General features: G+C 33.9%; 1 pseudogene across 1 annotated transcript; it reads right to left on the bottom strand.

The window, feature by feature from the left end:
• Positions 1-11190: 11190 nt before the first annotated feature.
• LOC149173750 (uncharacterized) lies at positions 11191-20306 on the bottom strand (annotated as a pseudogene). Its single transcript, XR_016259152.1, has 8 exons — positions 19946-20306; positions 16659-16682; positions 15931-16036; positions 15669-15737; positions 13653-14146; positions 13289-13550; positions 11742-11950; positions 11191-11501 (listed from the first exon to the last, which is right to left on the bottom strand). The product of XR_016259152.1 is annotated as an uncharacterized LOC149173750 (transcript).
• Between the last annotated feature and the right edge of the window lie 386 nt (positions 20307-20692).

Here is a 20692-nt window from a genome sequence, read left to right as displayed (position 1 = left end):
TTGTCGCTTAGATTTGGGCCGTTGATCAGTCATATCTAATGGTTGTTGTGCGTTGGACTGTGCATGCCTTCAATACATGGTTTTTCATGGTTTTGGAGTGTTTTTAGCCTCCTGATAATGTTTTTCCTCTCTTTTAAGGGCTCTCCTCCTGGGCTTGTTTCGATCTTTGGATGATCTTAAGCACTTTTGAAGACTTTGGGAATGTTTTGGAGCATATTTGGATCCATTTTTGGGCCATTTGCCATCAAGGCTAACACTGGCTCCTTCTGGGGATAAAATCCTCCCTGTGAGGTTTCAAGAATCATAGAACAATGCCTTTCCTGTTAAAAAAAAAAAAATCAAATCTTCCTTCTAGTGTTCCATTGGGCATGGAATCTATTTTGCAATGAAAATAAAAAACTGGAAAAAACATATTTACAATACCAAGGCTTTAAAGCCTTAAATGAAATAAAGTTTCAAAAACTGCACATTGACTAGGCCATAAAAAACATCTCCTCCCTTTAATGCATCCCTTTTGGGAAACCAGTCACCAATTTACTGAAAATTGACCCTTTTTGCCTTTTTGTCAAAGGTTTATAATTCTTGGTCAATGTGCATATCAACAAATTCATCAAAGACTTGCAAAAGCCTATTAATTTGATCATCCTCTTCAAAAACTTTCCAGCATTTGACATTGTCAGGCAGAGATGGTCTATATTTCACCTCATCTCTGTTTGCTTTCAGCCTTGGATGTTTTGCTTGGAAGGTTTTGTTCACCTAAAAAGGGGAATGAATTGGCTTTAAAGCCACGAGCCAACAGAGACAGGACAGAGACAGGACAGAGACAATGAGGCAAAGAAGCAGTGAAGAAGCCGAAGGCCGAGAGACACATAAAGAGAGGCAAAGTTGCAAAGGGCAGAGAAGCCGAGCTGACCATCAAGGTAAGGGTAGTATCAAGCAGGTAGAGACCAATTGAGGTCAAAATTCGGTACGGGGAGTTTGTGAACTCTAAGGACTTGGTAATTCCAAGTGCCATCCTACTGATCATCCTCTGTCAAGTGAGACTCAGATTGAGCTCCTTATTGTAAGACTCTGCTTTAAAAACATAATAAAAAGGCCACCACTAAAGGTTGGACCAGGAGATGTAGCCCAGGAGGATTGGGTGAACTCCTTATTAAATTTTGTTGTGTTTATGTTTGCTTACTGTGATCTCTTACTGTTTCAAGTGTCTGTGTATTTCATAATCTTATCGATCCGTTGCACAAGATAACATAGACACACACACCAGCACATGAGTCTGTAATACCTTCATTAATTTCCTGAGGTCACCTAAGGGTGATTTTATATCAATTTCATGAAATTTCTATCACTTTAACATCAAAATTTGTTTTCGGTGCCTTTTTTTCACCTAAGGGTGATTTTATATCAATTTCATGAAATTTCTATCACTTTAACATCAAAATTTGTTTTCGGTGCCTTTTTTTTAACTACCATTTTTTCAAGAGTATTCCATGTAAGCAATAAGTTTAGTATTCCATGTAAGCAATAAGTTTATGCTTTTGACACTATCTTACTACATATTGTACTATGACTAGTCCAAGTGATCTCTTATTTACCGATCTAACTACTTCTAATGGAAATATGATATGGAGGATTACTATATAATATGGGACTTTATCAAGTTACTTTATAAACAAAAATTGTCCATATTAATGCATTAAAGAAATAAAAAAGGAATAATAAAAATATTAAAGCATATGGACTAATTTAAATATTCATTTCTATTAGTAATTAGTTTTCACCTTTAAGAAATTGAGACTTGAAATGTTGCATAGCAAAAGTTGAAAATCGTGTGTTTAATACAATAAAGTTTGATCCCACTACCTCAAAAACCAATTGTTTGCTTTAAATCCTAGTGATTTCCCTTTCATTGAATATTTTCTATCTAATTTAAAAACACTTAGATTTTCACTTGCAAAATATAAAATAATAAAGACAAATGACCAACCTATGTATACTATTCTCTTTAAGCTTCACACTACCTAATTTTATTTTCTATCTACTTTTTACTCCACCAAGGAAGCTCTTACTAGTCAAGGATCGCCTTACAAAATACCCTATTTCAAAGCTTTTTGTGATTGATTAGAGAGAAGAATAAGCTCTTACATCTTGGAGTGATCAACACTACAAATACATCTACTAAATTCTTAGTGAGACAATAGAAGTATAAAGACAAGAATCCAAAGAAACAACATTCTTGCACTAAAAACAAAACAAAGGTCCCAAAACCTCTTAATCAACTCATGCTCCCAATAGTTCTAAAAAAACATATCAAAAGGTAAACACTAAGAGACACTGTTTTTTTTGTGTGGGTGAGATGGTCTTTAGGAGCTTAAATGTTTCAAAAGATATGGAAGTCTTAGAAGAAGCAATGAAAAGACACAACATCAATCTTAAGTTTTTCCATGTTCTTTGCTTCTAGTTTATTCTTCAATGCAACATCTACTTCTTTCAATGAGGTTCTTATTGATTATAGAGCATCCTATCATATGGTTAAGGATAAACCCATATTTTCTACCCTTAATAAATGTAACATTAAAAAAATGTTTGTTGGGGATGATATATCTCTTAGTGTTGTAGGGTCTACAAAATTGCTAAATGATGGCTATATTAATGATGTATTATGTGTTCCAAGTCTTTCTTGCAACCATCTATTAGTGTAACAAATCACTCATTCAAATGAAGGTAAACCAATGGAATTATCACCTCACAAAGTTGTAATTAGGAACTTAAAAATATTAAGCATGTCCTAACTAGAATTGTTGATATTATCACATTGTACAAATTTGATAACTTTGGACCACCATATCTTTCATCAGTTTTTGCTACTCATAGTGATGACTTGAGAAAAAATAGGCATGAGTGATTTGGTTATCTAAATTATTTTTCATTTAGCTACTACGTAATTAAAATATGGTGACTGGTCTTTTTCTCATTTCTTACAAAAATGATGTTTGTTTCCACTGTGTTCTCAACGAACAACATCGAGACAATTTTAATAAATGTGCTTGTTGGCATGCCTCAACCCCCCTCGTAACTTGTTTATAGTTATTTGTATAGTCAACTTCATTTTTTTTCTTTCTTTGCATTCAAGTACTTCTAAAATTGCATTGGTTACTTCTCCAAATGCACTTGGTTTTATTTCTTAAAACTTGAGAGAGAAGTTTTTTACATATTTTTACCCTGTATGGCCCGTATTAAAAAAATATTTGGATATCAAATTCAAAGTTAAGAGTGAAGTTTTATTTCTCAAAACTTAAGAGATAATTTTTTTACATATTTTTAGCCGACAAGGCCCTTCTTTGAAAAATTCTTTAGATATCATATTCAAAAGTTACAAAAAAAAATAGTGGAGGAAGATATGCTAACAACAATTTACAACTTACTCGACTACATAGGGCATTTAGATGCAACATATTGCTCCATATACACCACAACCAAATGGTCTTCTTGAGAGAAAGAATCACACATTAAAAGAAATGACAAATTGTATGATCCAATATAAAGGATTAATTCCTTAATGGGATAATTAAGCACACTCCCTAAAGGAATTTAAAAGATATAACACTAGAAGAAGCATAGAGTAAAACTAAACTAGATGTAAACTATTTTTTTTGTTTGGTAGAAAAGTATTTGAAAGCATTCTAGCATAAAAGTGAGAAATGTTTTTTGATTAGATATGTTGAAGATATAAAAGGTTGTAGAATTCATTATCTTCAGAAATCATAAATATTAGGGGAGATGTGATAAAAGGTCTCTAAGCTTGGGAGCCTAATTTAATGTTTGTAACATCTTTGGCCTCCATGCCATATTTGGTGATTGTGTTATCTTCTACTCCCAACTTTTAAGTGAGTGCTCATATCACAGTTTCTTCTTCATATGATAATAATGAGATTGAAAATTTACCCCCTCCTATGGACCTTCATCCAGTCTATCCTATTGAACTTGTCCCTGCACCAATGCTACAATTTCCTAGATGGATTTGTACAACATGAGAATCAACAAGCGATCTTGTTGATGATCTTTCAAGATAGCATCATACATGTACATAATTTTGATGAGCCTCCTCTCTTTTCACTTAAATTTCAAAGACTCATTGTCTAGAAACATTTGCAGAAGCTTCAATCCATTTAGATTGGGACACATAAATGAATGAATAATATTATTCATTAATGGTGAGCTATATTTAGTATCTTGTACATCTTCCAAAATGAAACAAAAAAAGTAATAATAAATAAATTGTCAAATGTAAATGGGTGTATGGAACTAAGTATGCATTAGATGGAAATGTTGAAAAGACAAAAGGCTTGATTAATTGCCAACAATTTTATTAGGGACAAAAGATTAACTAAAACTTGGTCTTTCTGGAAAAAAATGAATACCATTTTCTTTATTCTAATCATTATTGCTTCACATAAATGGGAGGTTCGTCAAGTGGATGTTTGAATCCACCTTCTTGCATGGGGATTTGCATGAAGAAATTTACGTGGAACAACCTTCTATATATATTCAGTGTTTTTTATTGCCTTAAGAAATTCCTTTATGGCATTAAGTAAACTCACCAAGCTTGATATGTATTATTAATTTATTTGGTTTCCCTAGGCCAACGATGCCTTGTTGACCATTCACTATTGTTTATTTCATCATTATTCCTCTATCTACATATTTTTTAGAATATTTAATCAGTTGTTTGCAAGTTTCCTTTAAAATACTCATAGATTGCCCTTGATTTTTTGTCAAAGAACATACAATGATCTTCAAAAGGGACTATAAAATAATTAACATCCTTTAAATGCAAGCTCTAAAGCAAAGAACATGGGATACATACCCCTATACAATCTGTATCTCCATCAGTAACGAACAAATATATTTTTCCATGGTATATATATGAGTTATTTGTTATCCGAAGAGGGAAGAGACCATCAAGAGCATGGATATACTAGGATAATTCTTAAAAGCTCAACCTTGGATTATAATTGCTTTCCCCTCATTAAAGCCCCCAGGTTCTGAGCTTGTTTTAGTTTTAAGTTGGGTCAAAACATTTCTTAGTTTTCTCAACCATAGTGAAGTTGAAGATAATAAGTGGAATAAGTAGATGAGTAGTCTATATAAGAGGAACTCGGAGTTAGGGGGCAAGGCACCAACATCATAAATCAAGTGTAAAGTTTTATTTGTTGTACACATTAAATTAATATCCCTCCTCAGGGACCATTTTGCAATATGATTGATTATTTACTTTTGATTTATGATTTGAAGATAAATGAACTCCCTAATGTTAGTTAGAATCAATATATTATCAAATTATGTTATTGTATTAAATATTTATCATAATTCATGTTTATATTCTTAATTGGATTTGAAGGAGGCATGTTCTATGTTTTGTGGGTTGAGGTTAGAACTATGAGAAATGGATTAGCCATTTGATCATGTGGTTTTGTCATCTTACCTTATGTAGTATATATTGTAATGACCCATTGATCTTAAAAAGTAGTTAGTGTTCTTTAATTCATTATGTTAGTGATTCAATTCTAGTCACTAGGACTTTTCCTTAAAACAAAAAGGGCAACTCCATTGGGAATAAATGTGTGAATTCTTCCTCGTAAGTTTTATTTACTCTAGTTTCCCAACTTTCTAAGCTTGGTCTAATTTATCTTGTAATTTTCCCTATTGTTGGTATAGAACTAAAATATTGTATTTCCTAGCTTATCTTTTGGAATTTTTTCTCTTCCAAGTTAGTGCATTGATAAGTGCCTACATCTTTCTTTCAAAGAATCCATAGACACATAGATTTCTTTAAAGCAACCTCTCAACAATGTACATTGTATTTTAAAGATTTGCAAATATTTCCTATAAATTAAAAATCTTTGAAAACCTAAGATTTACTTCCCCTATTTTAATATTTTCTACAAAATTGAAAGATCTAATTCTCAATTCGAGAAATTTGACCTTTGGCTCATTTTTAGGAATCTTTTAAAAAGTTTGATTTGGAAATGATTACACTTATAAGAAATATTCATGAAAATGAAAAAGAATTGTTTGCGTTCATTTGAATTATATTTTTAAAACATTACATAACATTTAAAAATGTTTACTTGATTTTTATGCTTTTTATAGGTTTTTTGAATTCAAGTATTTTCAAGTAGTGTTACCATTGACAATTACTTTTTTTGTATTTTTTCATTTGAGAATATCATATTTTTCTCATTTATGCATCGCTCTCAATAAAAATGTCAATAAAAACAATTTCAATCTAAAACAATTTCAATCCAGAGATTTTCTTTGATAGAAAACAATCAATAATCTAAAACTTAAGGCTTTGGTTGTATTTGGAGACTCAATTTCCAAGGTTAAAAATACTTAAACTAGGACAATTAAATACTATGTTTGCGGGTTCCTTGTCCCACATATAAAGGGTCTTATACACCAATTTGGTGTCTAACTTAGCCATGACCTTACAATTAGATTATTCTCAACATAGATCCATGTGAACCCTAGATCTATCAAGCACCTAAGGATCAAACATCTTGAAATGCAAGTTTGAATAAAGATTAGGGCCTCTAGAAATTTGATCTCTCTTGACACTTACTAGATAAGGGGTCAGCATGGATCTATGTTGGTTTAATGTGTGTGTGTGTGTGCATGTGTGTCAACTCCATGCAACTCCACGCTGAGCATGGAACAAGTTACACATTTCTTTCATTTAGAGTATCACACTGATAAAATGATTTAATTATAAGAAATTCTTATTTTGATTTGTTTCATATTAACCCATAGATTCTTTATTTCTATTTTTACAGCACCTTATTTGATTTGCACAACCCCAGCTTTTAGAAGAAGTGCAGAATCCAACTACTTTCACACATGCCCAGATTGCCTTTAATTGACTCCATACTAAACATTGAAATAATTACAAATCTCCCTCATGCCTTCAATTAAAAAGCGCACACACACACACACACATATTAAACAGTGGGAAAACCTATCATAACTCAATTTTCAAACCAATAGTGGGGACAATGTGAGTGTATGTGTTAAAATGTTAGAAGTCGACTCCATATTAAACATTGAAATAATTACAAATCTCCATTATGCCTTCAATTAAAAAAGCATATATATATATATATATATATATATATATATATATATATTAAACAATGGGAAAACCTATCATAACTCAATTTTCAAACCAATAATGGGGAAAGTCACCATTGCCTATTATACACAAATGTAGGTTGACTCATCATTGTTATTCAAAGAAAACCACACCACCTATAATTACTCGTCAACTGGTGGTCTATAAGGGGCCAAATTTTCACTCTTGCCAAATGCCTATGGGTTTTGGGCTGTTGACTTGTTTCCTTACATCTGATAAAAACAAGCACTTAGCCAAGCAAAAGCAGTTTTAGAACAACATAACAATATTTTACACATTGAAATATTTTATTTATAAACCACATTGAAATTTTTTTATTAATATTTTTTGATGTTACATATCAATTCCATATTAATAATTGAGTAAATTCTACAACGCCTACACAATGGAAAGTGAAAGAGTAGGAAAAATTTTAATCTCAATTACTTTATTTTTATTGTTATTTTAATCACATTAATTTTTATGAGCTTCATAGTTAATTGGGTGTTGGTCAATTCCTAACACTCCATAGGATGACAGAGTTTATACCTATGCATTTAAATAAGAACGGAAATGAAAAACACTTTCTTTTAAATTGTTCATCTTATACTCGCATTTGATCTAATATTCAAAATATTTTTCTCTACCACCCTTCTTTATCGTTTAAGTCAATAGAACTAGAAATATTGCTCACTTCTTTTTTAATATAAAAAAAAAAAATGTTAAAGAATTTTGATTAAACTCTTACTTGGCATTATCAAAAAAAGTTTATTTGAAGTATTAAATTTTTATATATTTATTAATTAAATTTAAATATAAAATTACAAAATATGATGATTATGAATATGAATCATTATTATTTAATTTATATGGTAAAATGTTATCGATTTATAGTTACTATTTATATTTTGAGTATTTTTCTTTTTTTATGTATAAAAAGTATTCTTATTTCTAATTATATGTCTATTAATTAAATTTGAACAAGTGAATCATCATTATTTAAATTTATTTTAATGCAATATGCATATTATAAATATATATATATTTTAATGTAATATGCATATTATAAAAAAATTGTAGATAATTATTTGAGAACACGTGTTTTAGAACACATCCCAATGCAATCATTGATTTTTCATAAAATCCATTGGTAGAAAAAAGGCATACCTCACACAAGTGTTAAACATGAAATTAAGCTTATGTAAAACAAAAGCTTTTGGCAAAATTAGCAAGGTCCCCAGTTGACAGAGTATAAAATGCAATCATGTATTCCCTACCCCTAACTCAAGATTGTTCCACCCAACCACCAACCATGGAGTGTTAACACTAATTGTTTTTGATAGATTGCAACGACTACAAAAGTAAAAGGCACTTGTGACCCCTACAACAAACACACAGCATTCGTCTCAACTTCCCTAGAGGGTGTTCACCTTCATGTGGGTACTTGCACTTTTGGTGATTGTTGCACAAGAGTAATCATAATTGTCTCTTGCACCTTGGCCTTGTCCTTCATCATCCCAAATGGACGATGAAAGACCCTTTTCAACACTTTATAATTGGAGTCTATACTTGACCACCCTAAACCGACTTTTGGAAGAGAGTGTTTGCTTGCCTAAATTTTGACGTCTTTTACAAACATGGTTGATTACAATTTTTCAACTCTATTAAAAACCTTGGAGATTTTATGCTTTCGAATAGGGAACCCTTGTACATTTCATTTGTTTGAATATTTTGGTGCCCTTCTTATGGCTCTTTTGGATCTCCTTAAATTCACTGTTTGACTAGCACTTTGTTTAGATGTCTAGAATGCTCCTAATAGAGCGCAAATAAGCATCTTGTGTTTAAAGCATCGAACCAAATTGAACATGTTGATTTATTTGTAAATTAAATCGATTCTTCATCCTTTACCTCCGATGGAAATGCTCCACTTACTCTTAACGAGTACCCCAAAAGTCTAATAGGAATAGGAAGAGAAAGTCCAAGAAAAAGAAGAGAAGACAAGGGAGTAAAACACTAGACCATGCAAGTTATTGGGGGCGAAGAACCAGACTATGGGAGACCATCTTACTTATCTATGCCCTACAATCGTAGAGATATGAGTATAGTCCTTGTCACAACAATCTTCTTCCCCTAAATAAACTATGGTTATTCACAGGGAAGGAAGCCTGCCACTCAATGTCAAGATCCATTCAATGTCAAGATCCATATCAATATGCGCTTTAACCAAAGCTTTCATCACAAGAAAGTTCCAAAGAGAACAAACCCCGACTCAGCCAAAACCCTCGCTCTAGGAAGGAGGGCATTGAAATCCCCTCATCCTAATGATTTTAGAACAAAATTTGACTATAACATAGATCTTATAATTTAAAAAGGATCCCAAGCGAGATATTTGATCATAACAAAAATGGAAACATAAGCCATCTTACAGAATCTTCAATTCCTTGTTTAAGTGCTCGCTTTCCGTTGTTATCCTAAATGATGTTTTCCCTTGGTTCCAAGGTTCCCTTTCCACTTGTCATCCTTGATAACGGTTCTCCAAATTAAGTGCTCACTTTTCCATTTGTTATCCGAAATGATAGTTTCGCCTGGTTCAAATGTAAAATGATAGTTTCCCTTGGTTTAAATGTTCCCTTTTCACTTGTCATCCTTGATGATGGTTCTACAACTGAAAATGGCGAGACACAGCATCTCAAAGACCTGCAATTGGAAGGTGTACAATGTGCAAATAATGATACACGAGGTAGATAAACTTAAAGGTGGTCAGTCCAAAATAAGATGTTGCACCTACCTACCTTGGAAGGACAAGTATATTTCAGTATACACATTTGTTAAGAATAGTAAGGACGTGCTCCATTTTCCTCACAAAGAGGTTATAGCCATCTCCGTATAAATAAAGGGCAACAACGATTAAAAAAAATGATTTTATCGATCAACGGGAAGATATTTGATTTAGGTTTTAATAAAAAGACTTGGAAAGGTTTCGTAGACTATTTTACTTCAGCAATAGGATCGATCATAACACCAAATACTTGAGAAGTTGATTACCAGATTTTTGACAATTGATTTGAAAATAGGGTACTTACATAATTCAATGAAAATTGCAAAATCCATAGATAGGCAAATAGGCCCGAAATAATGAGAGCCTTGGAATCCCTCGTCAATTTTGGCATTTTTGATTACCAGATTTTTGACAATTGATTTGAAAATAATGGGTACTTAGAGAATTCAATGAAAATTGAAAAATCCATAGATAGGCAAATAGGCCCGAAATAATGAGCCTTGGAAGCCCTCGTCAATTTTGGTGTTCGAAATGAATAAGCCCTGGGATATATCACTCAAAACACTCTGTGTGGCAACTTGATCGAGAAATATAAGGGCAATCCATAGATAGGCAAATAGGCCTTAAACAATGAGAGCCTTGGAATCCCCGTCAATTTTGGCATTCAAAATGAGTGCCAGGACCTGAACATATGGGCAGACCAAATCAATTGGCACTACAAGATGGTACAAGAATTCCAACTCAACAATAGCATTTATAGATGAGATTTTTTTCGTTTGATGATACTGGAACCCTTTGTTTTTCAATAAGGAAAACTTGCATAAGAATATAATAAATCAAATGAAACCCTCTCAAGAATCTGGAGTCAATATAGTTACCATATAGAATTTAGGAGCACTCTGAAATAAATTAGTAGAATGCTACACAATGAATAACGTGGCCAGAGGCACATTTTGAATGGATTTCAAGACAAGCATATGATCTTATAAACAACTCCACATGTTGCAGAAAAACATGTGAGAATGTCTCAAGGATATGATGCGTCTCGGAACAAGTGGAATCTAATCTAAAGTACAATAACCTAAACATCTCAATAAAAAGTGTTTCTAGATTAAAATAGACAATAATGAACTCTGTGCCTCGAAATTAAAGAGAAGCTTCTTAGTTCATCAAGGATGCATAAGAGAAGCATTTAAGTCGCAAACACATCCAAAAGAATCAAATCACAAGAGAAATGATAGATACTAAACAACGATTATAAATTTATATGCAATGCAAATTCCAATAGAATCCAATTAAAGTATTTCTGCTAGCACACCATGCTCCATAAGTATAGCAGTAGGATCTCATAAATTGTCAATAGAAAACTGATTATCTATGTAAAGCAGTTGATATACCACTGAACACAACATATAAGAGTTGCAACCAACATCCTAACCCCCACAATATTGTAGTCATAATTAAGCTTCTAATATAAGTTCACATTATTCTTCTTCTTCAGCTTCCTCCAACCATTTCACAAAAGGCTCCAGTGACTTCACAAAGGTTTGCCTGAAAATGCCCAAAATCACAGCAGATCTTATTTTCACCCTGACAAAACTCAAACTAAAAGAACAGTATTTGCTTTTGAAATCCCAAAAGTTGCTTAATCGGGCATTGTAAGTCTCACTTATTAGAGTTCAGAATTCTCTAAATCATACAATTAGATTTGTCTAAACCTGAATTAATTGCATTTCTACATAACCAAAAGGTTAAAAACCAAAGAATAAATAAATGTTAGGCTGTTAATACCTGCCCTTTGGGTTACTGCCTTTGCGAAACCACATCAGAATAGTATCTTCAGCAAGAACTTCCTCATCATAGAGAGACCTCACAATTTCAGGAAACAGTTTCATGAGTTTAGCATCCTCATAACATTGAATTTGAATCTTGTACATTATCTCCAACTGTAGTTTTGCAGTTGTACAGAAACTGTCAAGGAGTTTTGCCCATGTCTTAACCTGATAATTCAACAAAATAGAGAATCATTTTAGTAAAATATGTAAGCTTCATACAGTTTCCAAAAAAACCATGTACAAAACTTCTAATAACTGAACTGTTAAGACTCAAAATAAAATAACAAGAAAACTATTGAATTCCAAATGCCAGCAAAAAGACAACAGATACTGTCATTTTACATGCAAAATAAAAAAATCCATGTCAGATGGATAACCATCATTAGAAATATTGCACACAGAAGTTAAATAAGTACATTATGTTAACCCAGTGGGTTAGCTCAATAAGTTTGAACCAACCAGGTTTAAGGCAGTGAGGTCATGGGTTCAAGTCAAGTCCCTCTGGGTTAGGAGTACATGTTATACATCTGCAGCATTGACCCTGGCCACCATTAACAGAAATGTGAGGAATCCCCTCAAGGATTTCCCCAAGTAAGTTTTCCATGGGAAAGAAAAGTACATTCTGTACGGAAAACCATGGATACAGACACTGCATGCATAAGTAATCTCCACAGACTACATACAAGCAATGCAAATGCAAGATAATAATTCCCTCAAGCCAAAGGAGATATCTCTCGAGTCTTGCCACATTAAATGCATGCTGACTGTTAAGTTTGATCCTTGAAGCACTTTTGATGGAAAATGGAATTAACATCCAATATAGCACAAGCCTGGACAAATTATTGCCTTGTGAATTCCAAGTGAGATCAAACGAAAACACATTAACTAAATTTTTTTAAAAATGCATCATATGTGAGAAAAGCCAGTGTAACCATATTTATGGCCAAGAAAAGACATGCACAGTTTTTACATTCGATGAAACCTTAATGGAAATACAGGTTGAAGGATTCAATGCTGCATCTGTATAAATTCTGCAATTGATTTCCAATAAAAATATCTACTGAATTGATAGTCTGTTAAAAATATTTATATATACATCAATAAAACAAAACAAACATGCAAGAAGCAAAAACAAGATATCCAGAGCAAGAAACAAAGTATCCACAATTGCATTTAAATTTTAACAAATAATGTCTATGAAATTGAAATATTCTATTTTCTCACACATCAATGAAAAAATCAAAATGCGTAAAAAACAAAACATAATTATTAAAAGTATCAAAATGCAAGCCATGGGGAAGAACTTCAAACAGTTATGCATAGAGCCATTTTCCCATTAGATTCTACTATTGACTAGAAGTTGTAAACATATTAAACACTTAACAAGAAGAAAATACTACTCAAAATTCAGTAAAAATCCTTTAAATTGTTCATGATATGATGAGGCACAAAACATGGGGAAAACAAAAGATACTACACTGTGAAAAAAGATTAAATACTAACTTGACGCAACGCCAAATTTGAATTTTGTTGCTGGTTTTTGCCAGACCACTGTACAGCATCCATAATAGCATCCCATAAGATACGCACTACTTCAATATCAGGTAACTTTGACTCTTTATGGCGCTGCTTTACAGTTTCAATGACTTCTGAAATATCAACATTCTCTGCAATCAAAGTTGTTAATGCACTCTTCATGTCCTTTAATTTCACATCAAACATTTTCTTTTCATTATATTCGACAAGAGCTCCCAAACCCTCCTTACTGCCACACAAAAAGTCCAAAAGACACATGTTAGTAGCAATCAACAGCAAATAGCTGCAACTTTAAGTAGACAGTTTGGTTCCAACAAAAAAGTTTCCCCACCTAAAGTGTTCTGCAAAAGCTTCAGTGGTGTGTTTCTGTATTGGGAACAAATCAAGAAGATTATCTTCTATCTTCCCTCACTTCAGCAATGCTATGAGATCATCAAGACTGTTTTCAACCAGATACTCCTTGAAAAAATTTGTGATGAATGAAAGTACAATCCCCTTCGAAACAAGGTTGTCTTTGAGAAGAGGTTGAAAAACGGTTTCTGGTGAAAGCCCAGATAATTTCTGAGAGAAAGTGAGTGCAGTAAAAATTGCAAGTTTTTTCCTTTCATTGTCCTCAAAAAGCTCAAGGGACTGCAAAAACCTTCGCATAACATTTTCAAGATTCTTGATGAGGAAAGGCCTCCTGCGAAGTATCTTCTGTATATACAGAACAGATGGCAAGATATTCTGCCTTGCAGGTTCACAATTCAAAACAGCATAAGGATGTCGATCCCCTTCTTCAGGTTTTATGGTACCCGGTTGTGTGCGACCTCCAATGAAGACCACCTATATGTCAATGAACATCAGCATTAATAGCTCATTATAATTTTACAGAAAATAACTTCTTTGAACAATTAATAGCTAAATTGATAATCAATTATAGTCCAAGACCAAACTATGCAGATTTAGTGTGGGACATCTATATTTCAAATGTCAGGATAGAATTCAAGATTGAGGTAAAAATATCTCAACCTGCCTCTTTTAAAAAAGGAGGGCCAATGAAGAGGGAAAGTATGAAATGACACAAATCAAAGCCCAAGGAAGATGGAAAGCATTACATGCCACAAATCAAAGCCTCTACCTGTCATCAACCAACCGAAACCACTCCCCCCGCACGAATCAAACCTATGTTGTAAATGCTCTAGACCCTAGTTTAAGGGCCACATTTCCAACACTCTAAAAGCTTTTATGGAAACAACCTACACCAACTCAACTCTAAATATGAACATGCAGAGGAAACTCATACTCTTCTTGGAAGAACAAAATAATGAATCCAGGTCACAAAACCTATTCCTTTTTTTGTTAGAAACAATAGAACCCTTCGTTTCCTTTGCTACAATCAATGGTTTGGGTAAAGTTGATACCTTCAAGTTTTATGCACATATTAAAAAATTGGTGTGTAAAATTTAAATGTTATACTTGATCCCAGTAGCACATTAAACATTCCTGACGAGAAACAGGCTGAGCATTTGGGCTTTTTGAACACTTCTTCATCAGCATTAAGTGTGAAGGTGCGGTGCACAGGGTGGAACCCTACCATGGAAGACTCACAAATGTTGGAGTAGATTTTGTTTTAGGTGTCAAACTATCAATGGATTATTTCCATATGGACCTACTCCACCAACCACAGCAAGAAATTAATATAAAAACCAAGATGATCATGTAACTATCAAAGGGCTAGGCAGGCAGACTCAAAACATGTCCAAACCTTCGAAAAATGGCCGCGTTGGTTACACAACCTACTTGTACTATATGAAGGCAACTCCTTGTCAGCAACCTTATACTTTAGGGCTCTTCAACTTATAACACAGTCTATCAGGATATGTGTGCAAAACATCCAACAGACAAGGGCATGGAAACATATAGCCAAAAAGGTAAGGATGTCCAACTAAAAAAAACTAAACCTCAAAGACAGTAATCACAGACATCCGCTCCAATGCAATTACCCAATCTAAAGACCAAGATGATCATGAAATCACTCTCAAAGGACTAGGCAGACTCAAAACATGTCCAAACCTTTGAAGAAGGGCCTCGTTGGTTCCACAGCTTACATGTACTATATGGAGCCAACTCCTTAAAAGCAAACTTGTACTTTAGGGCTCTCCAACTTATAACACAGTCTATCAGGATATGTGTGCAAAACATCCAACAGACAAGGGAACCATATAGCCAAAAAGTTAAGAATGTCCAACTAAAAAATAAGACCTAACCTCAGACATTACTCAGACATCGGCTCCAATGCAATTACCCAAACAGCCAGTCTAAGTCCAATATAGAAGCATAACAAACAAAAAGAACAAATCCTAACCTCAAAAAAGGTATCGCCGTATCTTGAGAAGTCAAGATCTGAGGATTCAATGCTCTTGGCAACGAGTTCCTGCAAAAAATAAATGCCTTTTAGTTGGGGTTACAATTTCTTAGTTTTAGTTCTATTGATCATGATAATAATGTGTTCCATTTCCAGTTAACAAATCTTTTTTATTTTATTACAATGTGCAACTAACTTCCCCATTTGTTGAAGGTGAGACATAAAGCATTTCAAAGATGTAAGTTTCATTTAAACAACATACCAAGTCACCCTCATGCTCGAGGTAGATTTGGACCACTGCATCCGCAAATGTTGTGGGGTCTAAGGGAGCTGCTATGTTCCGCTTGCGGGTCTTAATCCGCGCACCGCTGCACGAGTCACCAAACTATCAGAGACCATAACAGCATCAAGCAACTCAAGAATAAGGACAACTTGTGTATCTTTGGACAAGCTGAGATTTTATTGCCTACCAGTTCAAGTGTAATTACAAAATAAGATCTGATAAAACAACCTCAAAGACATCGGAAACAGAATATAAGGAATCAGTACTGCCAATTGCAGAATATTAAATAAATAAATTTGATCAATTTTTAAAACTTAAAAGTGACATAACGGATAGGTCTCAATAAAAATTAACTAACTATTACCATGAATCCAAAAATCACACAGTTCATAAGCAATTCATTAAATCCATCCATTGCTACGGGGTATTTTCCTAACACAGTTAGCTTCTTTTTGCTTTTGTTTATCATGAAATGAACTTGAAACAAGAAAAAAAGACAATAAACAAAATTAGATATCAGGGATACCATCTCTAAAGAAGAGTTGCATTACTCCCTTTCTTTGGCTGGCTATCTTTCATGGTATGTATTCAAAATATGAAAAAGACATCTTTATATTCACGCTAAGTATGATTCACTAACTTGTATATATAAAATATATCGTAATAAACAAACAGAGAACAGCTATTTAGGAGTAAAATAAACGTACCCAAGAGTGGGTCTCTCCTTCGAGCTGCAGAATAATAAGACAAAACAACAACATTTAACGATCAGTTAAAGAAACTAAACATTAAAAACTAACAAAACATTCAAGGAAAAAAAATTGAATATTCTTAAAGGTTATAACAAAAAATCCACTGAACTGTGAACAGTTTAAATTAATTATACAATGAAATTTATCAGCATTGATTAAGATTGAAATTAATTGAAGACTACTGTTTGGTTATATTCTAAGTTTACAACTCTTCAAATCATTGCAACATCATAGTTAGAAGATATACAAACTACAGAATAATCACAAAGAAAATCCTCTGAACCTTACAACTATGGTCGCTGTATCTATCATTTGAAAAAAGTTGAACATTATGCTAATGCAAAATGTATTCTCTATTGTCAAGATCCCATCTATGAAAACAATAACATGCACTGTTTAAGTCTGTTAAATCACTTGATCTCATTGTCAGTAATTATTGCTTAAATTTTACACCCACATCTGGAAGAATATAACAGAACCAAGTCCCAAAGACTATGAATGGCAGAAACAAAATAGATATGTGATTATCATACCCTGAATGGCAGCAAAAAAGAAAAAGATAATACAATTATATCATACAGTGAGAGAAAATGAGAATTCACATCAAGTACAATTTTTTATGGGTTTGAAACTTTGATGCACAAATCTGCTTTCAAGTAATCTAAGAGCATACGCTTTAAAACCAGCCCCAAAATGTATTCTCCATTGTCAAGATCCCATCTATGAAAACAATAACATGCACTGTTTAAGCCTGTTAAATCACTTGATCTCATTGTCAGTAATTATTGCTTAAATTTTACACCCACATCTGGAAGAATATACTTTGAACAGAACCAGGTCCCAAAGACTATGAATGGCAGAAAACAAAATAGATATGTGATTATCATACTCTGAATGGCAGCAAAAAAGAAAAAGACAATACAATTATATCATAAAGTAAGAGAAAATGAGAATCCACATCAAGTACATTTTTTTATGGGTTTGATGCACAAATCTGCTTTCAGGTAATCTAAGAGCATACACTTTAAAACCAGCCCCAAAAGCTCTGAAAGGAAGGAAAAAAAATGGGTATTGATTCAAAAATATTTTCCCAAGTCAATAACATAACACAAGTTTAAAAAAAACAGGCCCCAAATATAAGAAAAAGGCCAGCAGAGGCTTGGATATAATTTATATTGTCCTTAATCTTGAGTTGTTGTTTCCTTTTTCTGTTCGTTCCGTCTTTCAGTAGGACTTTTTGGACAGGCTCAAGGAGCTCAAATGGAATGTGCATCTGACTATGCAATTATGTTTTTCATAAAAAGAACAACAAGACCTTTTACAAAAAGAAAAGGAAAAAGGCCAGCAGAGCCTTAGTTCACCGGTAAGATTGATGGAGGGTTGAGCCAACATAGTTTGCGAATACAGGGCAGTGGTCCTTGTCGTGACCTTGGCCTTTGCATTTGATACATCACACTTTCTTCACGCGCCACCGGTCGGGGTGTCCTATCTTGTTTCAAACTTTGCATCTCCAAGCATAGGTTTTGTAGTTGCGCGTGGATTTGCTGAACTCCCAACCCCGGATCCTGTATTGGAGTTTCATGCAACCTCATTGCTGTCTCTAATGCTTCAGCTTGGGTTGAGATCTTTTGTTGTGATAGTGCCGTCCTCAGATGTGGTGTCAAAGACACCACAAACCACGCGCAATATTGCACCTCTGGCAGCGTCATGTTGGCCTCGCAGATTGTACTCTTCAATCTCTGATCCAGATCCCACGTGGTTTCACCAGGTAGCATCCCGATCTCCTTGAACCCGATGATCAACTGCGTTTCTGATTTTGGCCAGCTAAATTCTTTGTTTAATGCATCCGGGATCGCCGCTATTCCCTCATTCGGGTGGTCGCTCTAGTACTTTATATACCATGTCAACGCACAGTCCTGCAGCAGCACGCTAACCTACTGGAACCAGCGTTCCATTTTTGCTATTGTCTGCCCCACCCAAATGGCATGTTTCTAGAAGTACTTCCAGCTGTCTATCTATCTATCTATATATAGATATATCAATCCATCTATGCGTGTGTGTGAGACAGAGTGAAACCCGCATTTAGAATAATATATGTGGATCAAAACAACAAACCAGGGCTTAGAAACTTTTAATGACAGAAAATTATCACAGTTGACGAGAAGATGAATCTATCTGGAATATATATATATATATATATTCCACTCAGAGATTTTGATTTTAAACAAAATCTCCGAGTGGAAGAAAATAATATATATATATATATATATATATATATGATCAGACCATGGAACAAAAGAAGATCCACGTCAAATGCACATTCGCACAAAAGTTAGATCCTATCACGCCAAACCCCAATCAAGGCCTACCAGGAGAGAGAGCTAATAAATATGCAGAATTGATTAAAAATTAAGAATAGCTTACTAATATATCATCTTCTCCATTTTTAGTTAGTTTCTAAATCTTGATGAGCTCTTTATCCTAGTACACCTGTCTGGGGTTCGGCGTATATATTATCTTCAGAACCAAATCAACAAAAGACCCTCCTAGGAAATCAACTGAATCACAAGAAGTTGGAAGCAGGCTGCCAAACTTCTGAGAAGATAATGTATATAATATACAGATAAACTCTAATACGGAGAAAAAAAAAAAATTTAAAAGGGCTGCATCTAATGCTCTTTCATAATCGTTCTCTCCTCAGGAATTTATCTATAAAAAAAACTGCTTATATAACCAGATCACAAGACTATCTCAGATCTCACCAAACCCATATCACATCTACATTTGAAATCAAATTATGCATACAGACCTGTGTGTGGGTCTGTTTATATATGTGTGTCCCAGATGGTAACAGCATATGCAAAAATACTGAAGTACAGAAAGAAAGAAAAAGGAGTACAACAACCCATATAAGATCCCAGATAATGTATATATATCTAAGAGCAAACTTGACAGGGAAATAATTATCTACCCTCCAAACCAACCCTCATAAAACCAGACACGGGGCTATTACCAGAGATGAAAAAGTTCTCAATCGGGGAAAAAAGGAGAGCTACCCACAACCGATCGCTCAAAACCCACAAACATATCCCAATTCCTGGTCCAAATAGTCACCAAAAATTCCATTTACACTTGAAAATGAAAGAAAAGCTTAAACCCTAACAAGCAATAACATAGAAACCTACAGCCTTCCAACTATATTATTTTAGCCCAAGTTAAAGGGCAGTCTGAACCCAACTTGCCTCATAAACCACGACTGGGAAGGATCAAAAACCTTGACGAGAACGAGGACTGAGAAGGTGAAAACAGACGCCTTGAAGCTCCCAGCAAAATTGAGATAAGGGTCTACTGGCTTGGATCCGACGCCGTTGAAAGAGGACTGCTGAGGCCACCTCGCTCCCTTTTATTTCTTCTCGTTTCGCTCAGCGGACAATGTCCTTCGTTCTCGTCGGCCTCTGCCCTTTGTAGACCCAAAGTAAAACAGGAAACAACTAAGTGGTGGTCATGCAAAGAAAAGATCGCCAACCAAATGAAACCCAAATCAGAATAGATTTGCACGAATTTGCATTTGTGTTTGGGGAGGATTGGATTCCATTGGAAGGTATCTGCTTGGTGGACTTGGAAAAAAATAGTTGAAATTATTAATTACTGTTTGAAATTTCTTGGGAATGTTCATGACATATTCTTTGAGAAAGTGAGAGTGGTCTAATGCGGTGAGAGTTGACAGTGAGTATCGTCACAGAAACAATAATAATGGATTCACCAGGTGTTGAATTTTTGTTGAAGGATTTGATTTATTTTTTTAATATAGAAATAGGATTCACCAGGTGTTGAATTTTTGTTGAAGGATTTTTTTGTTAAAGGATTTTAAATCTTGTTTTTATGTTATGTGGGTTTATGTTATCAGACGCATGTTAATTTTGGTTGAAGGATTTTTTTGTTAAAGCAATTTTTTTTTTGTTTTTTATGCGAGGTGAGTTCAAGTAATT

This window comes from Pinus tabuliformis, chromosome 4_2 (genome assembly GCF_031772625.1).
Source record: "Pinus tabuliformis cultivar Carrire ecotype Pingquan chromosome 4_2, CPIR1, whole genome shotgun sequence".
Classification (NCBI taxonomy): Eukaryota; Viridiplantae; Streptophyta; class Pinopsida; order Pinales; family Pinaceae; genus Pinus; species Pinus tabuliformis.
Note: the sequence above shows the minus strand (reverse complement) of the source record. Positions and strands in the feature narration are given on the sequence as shown.